This window comes from Hylobates moloch, unplaced genomic scaffold, assembly GCF_009828535.3.
Source record: "Hylobates moloch isolate HMO894 unplaced genomic scaffold, HMol_V3 SCAFFOLD_9, whole genome shotgun sequence".
In the NCBI taxonomy this organism is placed as follows: Eukaryota; Metazoa; Chordata; class Mammalia; order Primates; family Hylobatidae; genus Hylobates; species Hylobates moloch.
Genome location: NW_026652284.1, coordinates 76,258,247 through 76,272,513, shown reverse-complemented (window position 1 = coordinate 76,272,513; position 14,267 = coordinate 76,258,247). Strand labels below are relative to the sequence as shown.

Genomic DNA, 14,267 nt, shown 5'->3' with positions numbered 1-14,267 from the left:
ATTCTCCCTCTTTGCAATTTTCTAAATAATGAATTGTCTCACTAATATCCTCCAGTGATGACCAACTAGGTTTTGTTTTGCTTCACAGTTTTCATGAACCCATAGATTTGAAAATATTTACTTTGTTCTGTCCAAGGCATTAGTATTATTATATTTATTGAAGCTTAAATTGTGCTTTTGGTCAGTGGGTTCGGCTACTGAACGCTTCTGACATGACATTAGTAATCATTGATAGCTTCTTTACTATTTGGAATTGCCACATGATTCAGGCTTGCTTAGACATTTCCTTATTCAAAACATAGTCATTGGAGAAAAGTGTCTAACATGAAAAAATAAATCAAAAGAGAAACCCAAAGAAAACAACGATAATGTATATTATATAAACCTTGGAAATTATATAAACCTTGAAAAATCCCTTAGGGAGATAACTCGGATGGGAGATAAAGTAAAGACAATTTCTGGAGGAAAAAAGGGTAAAAACAAAAACAAATGAAAAAATTACACATAGGTCCACCATTCAACTGATCATAAGATCAGAAGAAAAGATAGAAAAAAATCAAAGGAAGAAAGTACTTAAAATGACATAACCCTCAAAAATCTCAAAATTGAAACTACAAATCTTAAAACTGAGAAGGCTCACTGAGAACCAAGTACAATGAAAAAAATAGACACACATCATGAAATTTCAAGAATTTCCAGAATACCAGTAATAAACAGAAGAGCCCCTAAAACTGATTATATATGAAGAAACAAAAATGAGAAAAGCTTTGGATTTCTCAACATTAAATACTAAAAGACAATGGAGGGACTTCTGCCTCCATATAAGATGTCATAACAGGGATTGAATTTATGCTCCTACACAAAACAACTGAAAACCAATGCTTTCAAGACATCACATACTAGGAAACAAAAAATCAATGATCCCCGAGAGATGGGGAACAATTAAGTATGCCTCAGCTTACTGTGTTCAGAGAGTTTTCTGGCCATGGAACTGAATTTAGGGAGATTAAACTAAGGGTTAAGGAGATTAAGCTGATAGTCAGGAGAGATCAAAACAACTGGAGCTCACAGGGCAGAGTACTAGAGAGAAGACAGAGATAACTCTAGAGAACTGCAGAAGGGCTCCCTCAAGTATTCAGTAAATTACTGACCAGTATCCTGCAGAAGCTGGGGAAAGAACCATATAAAAGAATTAGCGGTAACAGTACCTTGAGCTCACATATATTTCGGAATAGTTTCTATTGCTACCATCCAGACTGGCAAATGTCACTAGGAAGAGTATCAGAAGGATCTCTCCTTATGAGTGGAAAATAATTATCCCTAAATCAAATGCTGTTCTGATCTTGCTTATCAAATATTAATAGCAACACCCCAAGAAATCAAACTATTTTTAGGTGATTTCTAGAATATAGTTTAAGAATATTTATAGATATATAAAAATATCCAGCATCCAAAAAGGTAAAATTGATCATGTCTAGCATTTAAGCAAAAATGACTAGACATACAAAAAAGAAGGAAAATGCAACACATACTGAGGAGAAAAAAACACAATCAATTAAAATTGATGCAGAACTGACACAATTGTTAGAATTATCAAGCAAAGACATTAAAACAATGGCTACAACTGTGTTCCACACAGTCTAAAGATCAAAACCATGATGTTTGGGATCAAAATCCCACTTGGTAGGATTACCAACATATTAGACATTGCAGAAGAAAAAAATATATATATATATTTTAATTATACTTTAAGTTCTAGGGTGCATGTGCACAACGTGCAGGTTTGTTACATATGTATACATGTGCCATGTTGTTGTGCTGCACCCATTAACTCGTCATTTATATTAGGTATATCTCCTAATGCTTTCCCTCCCACATCCCCCTACCCCACGACAGGCCCCGGTGTGAGATGTTCCCCTTCCTGTGTGCAAGTGTTCTCATTGTTCAATTCCCACCTCTGAGTGAGAACATGTGGTGTTTGGTTTTTTGTCCTTGCAATAGTTTGCTGAGAATGATGGTTTCCAGCTTCATCCACGTCCCTAGAAAGGACATGAACTCATTATTTTTTATGGCTGCATAGTATTCCATGGTGAATATGTGCCACATTTTCTTAATCCAGTCTATCTTTGTTGGACATTTGGGTTGGTTCCAAGTCTTTGCTATTGTGAGTAGTGCCGCAATAAACATACGTGTGCATGTGTCTTTATAGCAGCATGATTTATGATCTTTGGGTATATACCCAGTAATGGGATGGCTGGGTCAAATGGTATTTCTGGTTCTAGATCTTTGAGGAATTGCCACACTGTCTTCCACAATGGTTGAACTAGTTTACAGTCCCACCAATAGTGTAAAAGTGTTCCTATTTCTCCACATCCTCTCCAGCACCTGTTGTTTCCTAACTTTTAATGATCACCATTCTAGCTGGTGTGAGATGCTATCTGGTTGTGGTTTTGATTTGTATTTCTCTGATGGCCAGTGATGATGAGCAATTTTTCATGTGTCTCTTGGCTGCATAAATGTCTTCTTTTGAGAAGTGTCTGTTCATGTCCTTCGCCCACTTTTTGTTAGGGTTGTTTGTTTTTTTCTTGTAAATTTGTTTGAGTTCTTTGTAGATTCTGGATATTAGCCATTTGTCAGATGAGTAGATTGCGAAAATTTTCTCCCATTCTGTAGGTTGCCTGTTCACTCTGATGGTAGTTTCTTTGGCTGTGCAGAAGCTCTTTAGTTTAATTAGATCCCATTTGTCAATTTTGGCTTTTGTTGCCATTGCTTTTGGTGTTTTAGACATGAAGTCCTTGCCCGTGCCTATGGCCTGAATGGTATTGCCTAGGTTTTCTTCTAGGGTTTTTATGGTTTTAAGTCTAACATTTAAGTCTTTAATCCATCTTGAATTAATTTTTGTATAAGATGTAGGGAAGGGATCCAGTTTCAGCTTTCTACATATGGCTAGCCAGTTTTCCCAGCACCATTTATTAAATAGGGAATCTTTCCTCATTTCTTGTATTCGTCAGGTTTGTCAAAGATTAGATGGTTGTAGATGTGTGGTATTATTTCTGAGGGCTCTGTTCTGTTGCATTGGTCTATATCTCTATTTTGGTACCAGTACCATGCTGTTTTGGTTACTGTAGCCTTGTAGTATAGTTTGAAGTCAGGTAGCATGATGCCTCCAGAAATTCTTTTGGCTTAGGATGGTCTTGGCAATGTGGGCTCCTTTTTGGTTCCATATGAAATTTAGTTTTTTCCAATTCTGTGAAGAAAGTAGTTGGTAGCTTGATGGGGATGGCATTGAATCTATAAATTGCCCTGGTACTATGGCCATTTTCATGATGTTGATTCTTCCTATCCATGAGCATGGAATGTTCTTCCGTTTGTTTGTGTCCTCTTTGATTTCATTGAGCAGTGGTTTGTAGTTCTCCTTGAAGAGGTCCTTCACATCCCTTGTCAGTTGGATTCCTAGGTATTTTATTCTCTTTGAAGCAATTTTGAATGGGAGTTCACTCATGATTTGGCTCTCTGTTTGTCTGTGATTGGTGTATAAGAATGCTTGTGATTTTTGCACACTGATTTTGTATCCTAAGACTTTGCTGAATTTGCTTATCAGCTTAAGGAGATTTTGGGCTGAGACGATCGGGTTTTCTAAATTACAATCATGTCATCAGCAAACAGGGACAATTTGACTTCCTCTTTTCCTAATTGAATACACTTTATTTCTTTCTCCTGCCTGATTGCCCTGGCCAGAACTTCCAACACTATGTTGAATAGGAGTGGTGAGAGAGGGCATCCCTGTCTTGTGCCCATTTTCAAAGGGAAAGCTTCCAGTTATTGCCCATTCAGTATGATATTGGCTGTGGGTTTGTCATAGATAGCTCTTATTATTTTGAGATACGTCCCATCAATACCTAATTTACTGAGAGTTTTTAGCATGAAGGGCCGTTGAATTTTGTCAAAGGCCTTTTCTGCATCTATTGAGATAACCATGCGGTTTTTGTCTTTGGTTCTGTTTATATGCTGGATTACGTTTATTGATTTGCGTATGTTGAACCAGCCTTGCATCCCGGGGATGAAGCCCACTTGATCATGGTGGATAAGCTTTTTGATGTGCTGCTGGATTCGGTTTGCCAGTATTTTATTGAGGATTTTTGCATTGAAGTTCATCAGGGATATTGGTCTAAAATTTTCTTTTTTTGTGTGTGTGTCTCTGCCAGGCTTTGGTATCAGGATGATACTGGCCTCATAAAATGAGTTAGGGAGGATATCCTCTTTTTATATTGATTGGAATAATTTCAGAAGGAATGGTACCAGCTCCTCCTGTACCTCTAGTAGAATTCGACTGTGAATCCGTCTGGTCCTGGACTTCTTTTGGTTGGTAGGCTATTAATTATTGCCTCGATTTTAGAGCCTGTTATTGGTCTATTAAGGGATTCAACTTCTTCCTGGTTTAGTCTTGGGAGGGTGTGTGTGTCCAGGAATTTATCGATTTCTTCTAGATTTTCTAGTTTATTTGCATAGAGGTGTTTATAGTATTCCCTGATGGTAGTTTGTACTTCTGTGGGATCAGTGGTGATATCCCCTTTATCATTTTTTATTGCATCTATTTGATTCTTCTCTCTTTTCTTCTTTATTAGTCTTGCTAGCGGTCTATCAATTTTGTTGATCTTTTCAAAAAACCGGCTCCTGGATTCATTGATTTTTTGAAGGGTTTTTTGTGTCTCTATCTCCTTCAGTTCTGCTCTGATCTTAGTTATTTCTTGTCTTCTGCTAGCTTTTGAATGTGTTTGCTCCTGCTTCTCTAGTTCTTTTAAATGTGATGTTAGGGTGTCAATTTTAGATCTTTCCTGCTGTCTCTTGTGGGCATTTAGTGCTATAAATTTCCCTCTACACACTGCTTTAAATGCGTCCCAGAGATTCTGGCATGTTGTGTCTTTGTTCTCATTGGTTTCAAAGAACATCTTTATTTCTGCCTTCATTTCTCGTTATGTACCCAGTCATCATTCAGGAACAGGTTGTTCAGTTTCCATGTAGTTGAGTGGTTTTGAGTGAGTTTCTTAATCCTGAGTTCTAGTTTGATTGCACTGTGGTCTGAGAGACAGTTTGTTATAATTTCTGTTCTTTTACATTTGCTGAGGAGTGCTTTACTTCCAACTATGTGGTCAATTTTGGAATAAGTGTGAGAAGAATGTATATTCTGTTGATTTGGGGTGGAGAGTTCTGTACATGTCTATTAGGTCCACTTTGTGCAGAGCTGAGTTCAATTCCTGGATATCCTTGTTAACTTTCTGTCTTGTTGATCTGTCTAATGTTGAGAGTGGGGTGTTAAAGTATCCCATTATTATTATGTGGGAGTCTAAGTCTCTTTGTAGGTCTCTAAGGACTTGCTTTATCAATCTGAGTGCTCCTGTGTTGGGTGCATATATATTTAGGATAGTTAGCTCTTCTTGTTGAATTGATCCCTTTACCATTATGTAATGGCCTTCTTTGTCTCTTTTGATCTTTGTTGGTTTAAAGTCTGTTTTATCAGAGACTAGGATTGCAACCCCTGCCTTTTTTTTGTTTTCCATTTGCTTGGTAGATCTTCCTCCATCCCTTTATTTTGAGCCTATATGTGTCTCTGCATGTGAGATGGGTCTCCTGAATACAGCACACTGATGGGTCTTGACTCTTTATCCAATCGGCCAGTCTGTGTCTTTTAATTGGAGCAGTTAGCCCATTTACACTTAAGGTTAATATTGTTATGTGTGAATTTGATCCTATCATTATGATGTTAGTTGGTTATTTTGCTCATTAATTGATGCAGTTTCTTCCTAGCATCGATGGTCTTTGTAATTTGGCATGTTTTTGCAGTGGCTGATACCAGTTTTTCCTTTCCATGTTTACTGCTTCCTTCAGGAGCTCTTGTAGGTCAGGCCTGGTGGTGACAAAATCTCTCAGCATTTGCTTGTCTGTAAAGGATTTTATTTCTCCTTCACTTATGAAGCTTAGTTTGGCTGGATATGAAATTCTGGGTTGAAAATTCTTTTCTTTAAGAATGTTGAATATTGGCCCCCACTCTCTTCTGGCTTGTAGGGTTTCTGCCGAGAGCTCAGCTGTTAGTCTGATGGGCTTCCCTTTGTGGGTAACCCAACCTTTCTCTCTGGCTGCCCTTAACGTTTTTTCCTTCATTTCAACTTTGGCAAATCTGACAATTATGTGTCTTGGAGTTGCTCTTCTCGAGGAGTATCTTTGTGGCATTCTCTGTATTTCCTGAATTTGAATGTTGGCCTGCCTTGTGAGGTTGGGGAAATTCTGGATAATATCATGAAGAGTGTTTTCCAACTTCGTTCCATTCTCCCTGTCACTTTCAGGTACACCAATCAGACGTAGATTTGTTCTTTTCACATAGTCCCATATTTCTTGGAGGCTTTGTTCATTTCTTTTTACTTTTATTTCTAAACTTCTCTTCCTGCTTCATTTCATTCATTTGATCTTCAATCACTGATATCCTTTCTTCCAGTTGATCGAATCTGCTACTGAAGCTTGTGCATTCATCATGTAGTTCTTGTCCATGGTTGTCACCACCATCAGGTCCTTTAAGGACTTCCCTACACTGGTTATTGTACTTAGCCATTCGTCTAATCTTTTTTCAAGGCTTTATCTTCTTTGTGATGGGTTTGAACTTCCTCCTTTAGCTCAGAAAAGTTTGATCATCTGAAGCCTTCTTCTCTCAACTCGTCAAAGTTATTCTCCTTCCAGCTTTGTTCCATTGCTGGTGAGGAGCTGCGTTCCCTTGGAGGGGGAGAGGTGCTCGGATTTTTGGAATTTTCAGCTTTTCTGCTCTGTTTTTTCCCCATCTTTGTGGTTTTATCTACCTTTGATCTTTGACGATGGTGACATACAGATGGGGTTTTGATGTGGATGTCCTTTCTGTTTGTTAGTTTTCCTTCTAACAGTCAGGACCCCCAGCTACAGGTCTGTTGGAGTTTGCTGGTGGTCCACTCCAGACTCTGTTTGCCTGAGTATCAGCAGTGGAGGCTGCAGAACAGCGAATATTGCTGAACAGCAATTGTTGCTGCCTGATCGTTCCTCTGGAAGCTTTGTCTCAGAGGGGTACTTGGCCATGTGAGGTGTCAGTCTGCCCCTACTGGGGGCTGCCTCCCAGTTAGGCTACTCAGGGTTCAGGTACCCACTTGAGGCGGCAGTCTGTCCATTCTCAGATCTCAAACTCTGTGCTGGGAGAACCACTACTCTCTTCAAAGCTGTCAGACAGGGACATTTAAGTCTGCAGAGGTTTCTGCTGCCTTTTGTTTGGCTCTGCCCTGCCCCCAGAGGTGGAGTCTACAGAGGCAGGTAGGCCTCCTTGAGCTGCGGTGGGCTCCACCCAGTTCTAGCTTACCCGCTGCTTTGTTTACCTATTGAAGCCTCAGCAATGATGGGTGCCCCTCCCCCAGCCTCACTGCAGCCTTGCAGTTTGATCTCAGTCTGCTGTGCTAGCAATCAGCGAGGCTCCGTGGGCATGGGACCCTCCAAGCCAGGCACAGGATATAATCTCCTGGTGTGCGGTTTGCTAAGACCATTGTAAAAGCACAGTATTAGGGTGGGAGTGAGCCAGTTTTCCAGGTGCCGTCTGTCACAGCTTCCTTTGGCTAGGAAAGGGAATTCCCTAACCCTTTGAGCTTCCCAGGTAAGGCAATGCCTCGCCTTCCTTCGGTTCACACTCAGTGGGCTGCACCCACTGTCCTGCACCCACTGTCTGACAAGTCCCAGTGAGATAAACCCGGTACCTCAGTTGGAAATGCAGAAATCACCCATCCTCTGTGTCGCTCACGCTGGGAGCTGTAGATTGGAGCTGTTCCTATTTGGTCATCTTGGAACCACCCTCCAGAAGAAAATATTAATGAATTTGATAATGTAGCAATAGAAATGATAAAAAATGAAACAGAAATAAGACTCAAAAGAAATGAACAGAACATCAGTGAGTGGTGGGACAATTTCAAGGGGCCTAATATTATGGATAATTGGGGCACCAAAAGAGGATGGAGGGAAAGACATTTGAAGAACCATGGCCCTAAATTTTCCAAATTTGATGAAAACTATAATCCCACAGATCCAAGAAGCTCAACAAACCCAAATCCAAGCAAAGAAAAAGAAAAAAGAAAAAGCCTACACCCAGGTATGTCATAATCAAATTGTTCAAAACCAGCAAAAAGTAAATATGTTAAAAGGAGCCAGAGGAAAAAAGATACCTTTCAGACAGAGGAAGAAAGATTAGGATTAGATTTCTGATTAGAAACAGTGACAATGTAAGCAAGAAGATAGTCAAGCAACATTTTTAATAGTATTTAAAGAGAGAATTTCAACCTAGACCCCAATAACCAGAGAAAATATCTTTCAAAACAGAAACTGAAGTTGAATTAAATAAATTTTCAGAAATACGAATTTGAAAGCTTATATCACTCACAGACTATAAGAAATGTTAAAGGAAGCCTTTCAGGCAGAAGGAAAATGATACCAGATAGAAATATGGACCTGTGCAAAGGAATGATGAGCATCAGAAATGGCAACTAGTCTCTGCTCCTCCTGTTTGACATACAGCTGCAACTTCTCATGCAGCACCAGCTTTTAACTCTGGCAAAGTAAATATTGTCACCACCAATGACTCCTTCATTGACCTCAACTACATAGTCTACATGTTCCAGTATAATTCCACCCATGGCAAGTTCCATGGCACTGTCAAGGCTGTGAACAGGAAGTGTGTCATCAATGGCAATACTATCACCATCTTCCAGGAGCAAGATCCCACCAAAATCAAATGGGTTGATGCTGGCATTGATTATGCTGTGGAATCCTCCAGTGTCTTCAGTATCTTGGAGATGGCTGGGGCTCACTTAGAGTGGGTAGCCAAAAGGATCATCTCTTACCTCTCTGCTAATGCCCCCATGTTTTTGGTGGGCATTAACCATTAGAAGTGAAAAAAGAACCTCGTGATCCCTAGCAATGCCTCCTGAACCAACAACTGCTTAGGCTCCTGGCCAAGGTCATCCATGACAACTTTGTCATTGTAGAGGAGGACTTATGACCACAGTCGATGCCATCATTGCTACCCAGAAGACTGTGGATGTCCCCTCTGGGAAACTGTGGTGTGAGGGCCACAGGGCTCTCCAGAACATCATTCCTGCATCTACTGGTGCTGCCAAGGGTGTGGGCAAGGCCATGCCTGAGCTGAATGGGAAGCTCACTGGCATGGTCTTCCATATCCTCACTGCCAATGTATCAGTCGTGGACTTGATCTGCCATATGGAGAAACCTACCAGATATGATGATATCAATAAGGTGGTAAAGTAGGCATTAGAGAGCTCCCCTGAAGGGCATCCTGGGCTACACTGAGTACTAGGTTGTCTCCTCTGTCTCTAACAGTGACACCTGCTCTTCCTCCCTTCAATGCTGGTGAAATGCCCTCAATTATCACTTACGTTGTCAAGCTCATTTCCTGGTATGACAATGAATTTGGCTACATCAAAAGGGTGTTAGACCTTGTAGTCCACATGGCCTTCAAGGAGTAAGAACTCCCTGGACCACCAGCCCCAGTGAGAGCATGTGTGGAGGAAAGGGGCCTTCAGTGGCAGGGAAGTCCCTGCCACAGTCATTCACCTCCACACTGACAATCTCCCCTTGACACAGTTTTCATGCCAGAAACCCTGAAGAATGAGAGGGGCCTAGGGAGCCCCACCTTGCCATGTACTGTACCATCATAAAGTCCCCTGTACTCAGCCAAAAATAAAATAAAATAAAATAAAATAAAATAAAATAAAAAAGTAACCACATTGGTTAGTACATGACTTCAAAAAGTTACTTACATCTCTTTATAAGATAATTTACTACTTAAACAAAAATAATAACAATGTAGCATAGGGTACATAATATATGTAGAAGTAAAATAAACTACAACATTAGCACAAAGGCTAGAAAGAGAGAAATAGAAGTAAACTATCGTAAGGTTCTTAGACCATACAAGAAGTGGCATAATATTACTAGAAGGGAGATTGTTATAACTTAAAGATTATACTGTAAACCACAAAGTAACCACTAAAATAATAAAGAATTGCAGCTAATTAGTTTACAAAGGAGATATAATGGAATAATAAAAAATACTCAATACGAAAGGTCACAAAAAAGAGGAGGAAACAGTAAACAAAGAACAGTTAGGACAAATAGAAAACAAATATCATGGTGGTGATGTCAATAAACATACTAAATGGAAATGTTCTAAACACCCTAATTATAATGCAGATATAATCAGATTGTATAAAAAAGCAAGACCCCAATTATATGTTGCCCACAAGAAACCCCATGTAAATATAAAGACACAAATAGATTAAAACTAAAAGGATGGAAGCACATATACTATCCTAGTATGAATTAATAGAAATCTGCACTGGCTATGTTAGTATCAGACAAAGTGAACTTCAGAGCAAAAAATATGACCAGGGATAAAGAAGGTCATTTCTTAATGATAAAGGAGTCAGTAAATCAAGAAGACACAGCAATCCTAAGTGTTTCTGCACCTAATAATATAGCTTCAAAATATTTGAAGCAAAAACCAATAGAACTGCAAGGAGAAATAGATTTTAGTCACAGATTTTAATGCCCTTTTCTCAATTTATGGAACAAAAAGACAGAAAGTCAGGAAGGATATAGAAAACTTGAACAAGGCTATCAACCAATTTGACCTAGTTGACACTTATAGACTGCTCCTCCCAACAACAGCAGAATACACATTCTTTTCAAGTACACAGGGAACAAGTTTATCAAGGACCAAGTACACATCAAACAAATCAACACACAGTTTAGCAAGATGGACCATGTTCTAGGTGATAAAATATGTTTCAATAAATTTGAAAGAATTCAAGTCATACAAAGTACATGTTTAGAAATGGAACTAAATTAGAAACCAACGACATAAGGAAATTTGGAAAATTCTCAAATATATGGGAATTAAATGATATGCTAAAAAACTTGGCTTTCACTTATCTTTACTGAGGAAGCTAAAAGTATGTGTTCCAGCACAATTAGAGAGTAAAATAAAGAAGGGAAAAACTTGAGCTTCAGAATATAGGAAATTCTAGACAAGATCTTGTAAAATCGAAGTTCAGAATAACAGCCATCCTTAAGTCCAGAGAGCAACCGGTTTAGAATTGGGAAATTGGAGGGAGAATTTAATGAGGAAGGTATCCAGGAACAACATAAAACTGATACATCCTCTGGTATGTTTAAACATAGGCATATGATGGAGAGGTTTGAAACATCTAAGGATATTGTTTATAGATATGGTATCTTTTATCTCACAAAAGATATAGATGATTATGACAAAAGGGAGGTAATTAAGTAACACCAGTAAAAACAAAAAAGTACAAGAAGCATAATTATATTGTAGCATTTGCTACGCAGAGAAAAATATTTTATGTTGTTATGATGATGGAAACAACAGTTACTGATTTTACTAAAAAATCTGATAACTGTATTGGGAAGGTGAAGGAAAGGAAAAGGTATATTGGGGTTAGAGAATTTTATATCTATCATAACAGCAGTAAATAATGCATCTATTTGATAAATCAAGAGGTAAATTCTTATTTAAAATAATGGCAGAAATACAAGAAATGGTTTTTAAAAGTTAAAAAATGTTGCTCTTGGAAATTACATTAGGAAAAAGTGACAGGGAAGACATTCTTCAATATAAACTCTGCTTAGTTTTCATTAAGATAAAACTCTATATAAGCATTTTTTGGTGAAATATTTTTAAACAAGAAATGAAACCAACTAAACAGAAATCAGTCATGTCGCCTATTACTCTCTACTTCAAGTAAGAGCAGAATAAGAAAAAATAGTCAATTGCTTGGGGATGGTTCACTGTCATCTGAGTTGTAGTAGGTAAAGCAGAATATGTCCTAGGTGTAAAATTTTGACACACTTCTATAGTATTTAACAAAGTTTACTAACTCATAATGTTGGGTTGTAAGGGTAATGACATGTAAAAATAATATTTAAAAGGGACATTCTAATAGACAACTCATGGATAGGGTGGGGAGCATCAGAAAACTCAGTAATCAAAGTAAATAATATTTTAATGCAATATTTTAAAATTAAAATCTGCAAAATAAATGCAAAACATTCATAATGAATACAATATCAAAATTTTAAATAAAAATAGGATCAGTATTGCTGAATTTTTTTCTTTTTGTCTTAGGCTCCAGTATGGCCCAGTATGGCATGGGTTTAACTTATAAATATTAAGGGTTCTGGGTACTGGGAGAATAATAATCATCCTCTTTCACATCTCATAACTCTGCATGAAGATGAACTATTGTCACGAGGGAAAGTTTTTTGAAAACTTTAACATGCTGTATAAATATGAGTTGTTTCAAATAATCTCCATAGTGGTTTATTACCTTCTAAATCATTCATTCTGATCAAAGGTGTACGGTTTCTGTGTCTTCTAGCAAACTCATCAATCCTGTATTTTCTTTAATGACCTTAGCAAAATGAATAATTCTTCTAGATACCACTTTCTTTGCAGGTGACTAGTGTTTAGTGTTATTAACCATCTGTTCCATTTACTTTACTTGTCACAAGTAAAGGGCGATTTGTCCAAATTCCAGTGTTGATTTTTTTCTGTGCTCACAGCATGGACTGTAACAATGGGGTGAGACTCAATGCATTTTCTGTCTTGGAGAAAGCACACCTGTGAGAGAGTGAGCCATAGACCTCCAACATTTTGAAAGCAATTGGGGAATTTGGAAGCCAATGGGTAACTAGTAGAAGAAATAGAGTCATACTTCTGAGTAGGCACCTTCCTCAAAGACCTGTTTCTCTCAAGGTCCATCTTTCTAACTGCTGACTTTGCACAGACTCCACAACAACCTGCATACCATAATCTGAAAGGAAAGGTCAATCTAAAGGTCACAGGTTTTAAGGGTGCTACTTCAAAGACATTTATCTCCTTTACAACACCATTAGGCTTGGGTAATGGTCCATTGTCTTTCATCATCCCAACCTCTTCACCTGCTTGTTTACTCTGAGTCTAACCTCAGAATTTAAGCCCTAGCATAAATGGATGCTTTCCTGCTACTTGACATGGGCCCAATGGAAGCTTGTTCATAGTCTAACTTCCAATTGTCAGTTGTTTAAAGGAAATACAGTTACTCAGAGGCATATGGTTTAGTCTTTTGGATAAACGATGAAAAGGAAAAGAACTTTTTAAATAAATGATTAACAATGAAGAAAATAGCTTTATGCATTGCTTATTGTAGTTTTATTGGTATTTCTAAAAAAATCAGGAACATAAATATCCAACGATAAAAATTGCTATATTTGCACAGTACTGATCTAAATGTTTTATATCTGATATCTTACTGAATCCTCATTGTAACTCTACGAAGCAGGTATTATTGTTAGTCCCATTTTGCAGATGAAAAAAACTATTTTACGAAGAGTTCGTGTTATTTTTCAAGGTCCTGGTAAGTGGCAGAGATGGCATTTGAACCCAGGCAGTGTGGCTGTGAAGCAGGGTCTTTAGCCTCTATGCTAGGCTGCCTTGCACACAGAGGAATAATATAGCAACTTGGTGCCTCATTTTTCAGCCTTTACAATGGTAGAAAGTCTATGTAGCAACATAAAAAATATAAATTAAATATAAATTTCATGATCTTGTTATTTAAACTATATAAAATATATAACAGTATAGATAAAGACTGAGAGGTAATAGGAAGAACTGACTTAGGTCAAGGACCCCAAGTGGTCAAAAGAAAAAAAAAATTACAAAACCGAAATATGACAGGAAAGGCCCTTGGTAGAATGTAAGTATTGCTAAGAAGTGCTCCTGACTAAATTCCAAACTCAGCTTTGTCCCTAGATTATGACATTCTGGAAACTTCTGGAAAGGTTCTTAGGGAAGTCTTTTACTGAAGCATGTTATCCAACTCTCTTTGACTGCTTGAATCACAGACTCATTTACCCTCGTATGGCTGATACTCAACATCTATTTCCAGTCTTTCCTTCTACATAGTCCTCCCTGTAACACAAACAACAATAATGAAAACAGTTCTGGTAGTGTGCTATTGGGATTGTGTTGATCATTTTCTCTTATTAGAAATTTTTTCTGTTGTAAACATAAATAAGGTAAAATTGGACGTGAGCCTGCAAATTAAAAAAAAGAAAAGATGCTCCCGTAATGATGAATGAGGTGATATTTGAAAGAACACGTAATATTGGGAAAAAAAGGAAATGATGAATCCCAG

General features: G+C 38.0%; 1 pseudogene; it reads left to right on the top strand.

Annotated features, from left to right (window-relative positions):
- LOC116813840 (glyceraldehyde-3-phosphate dehydrogenase-like) overlaps nucleotides 1-9,536 on the top strand; it is a 58,686-nt pseudogene extending 49,150 nt beyond the window's left edge.
- The last annotated feature ends 4,731 nt before the right edge of the window (nucleotides 9,537-14,267 follow it).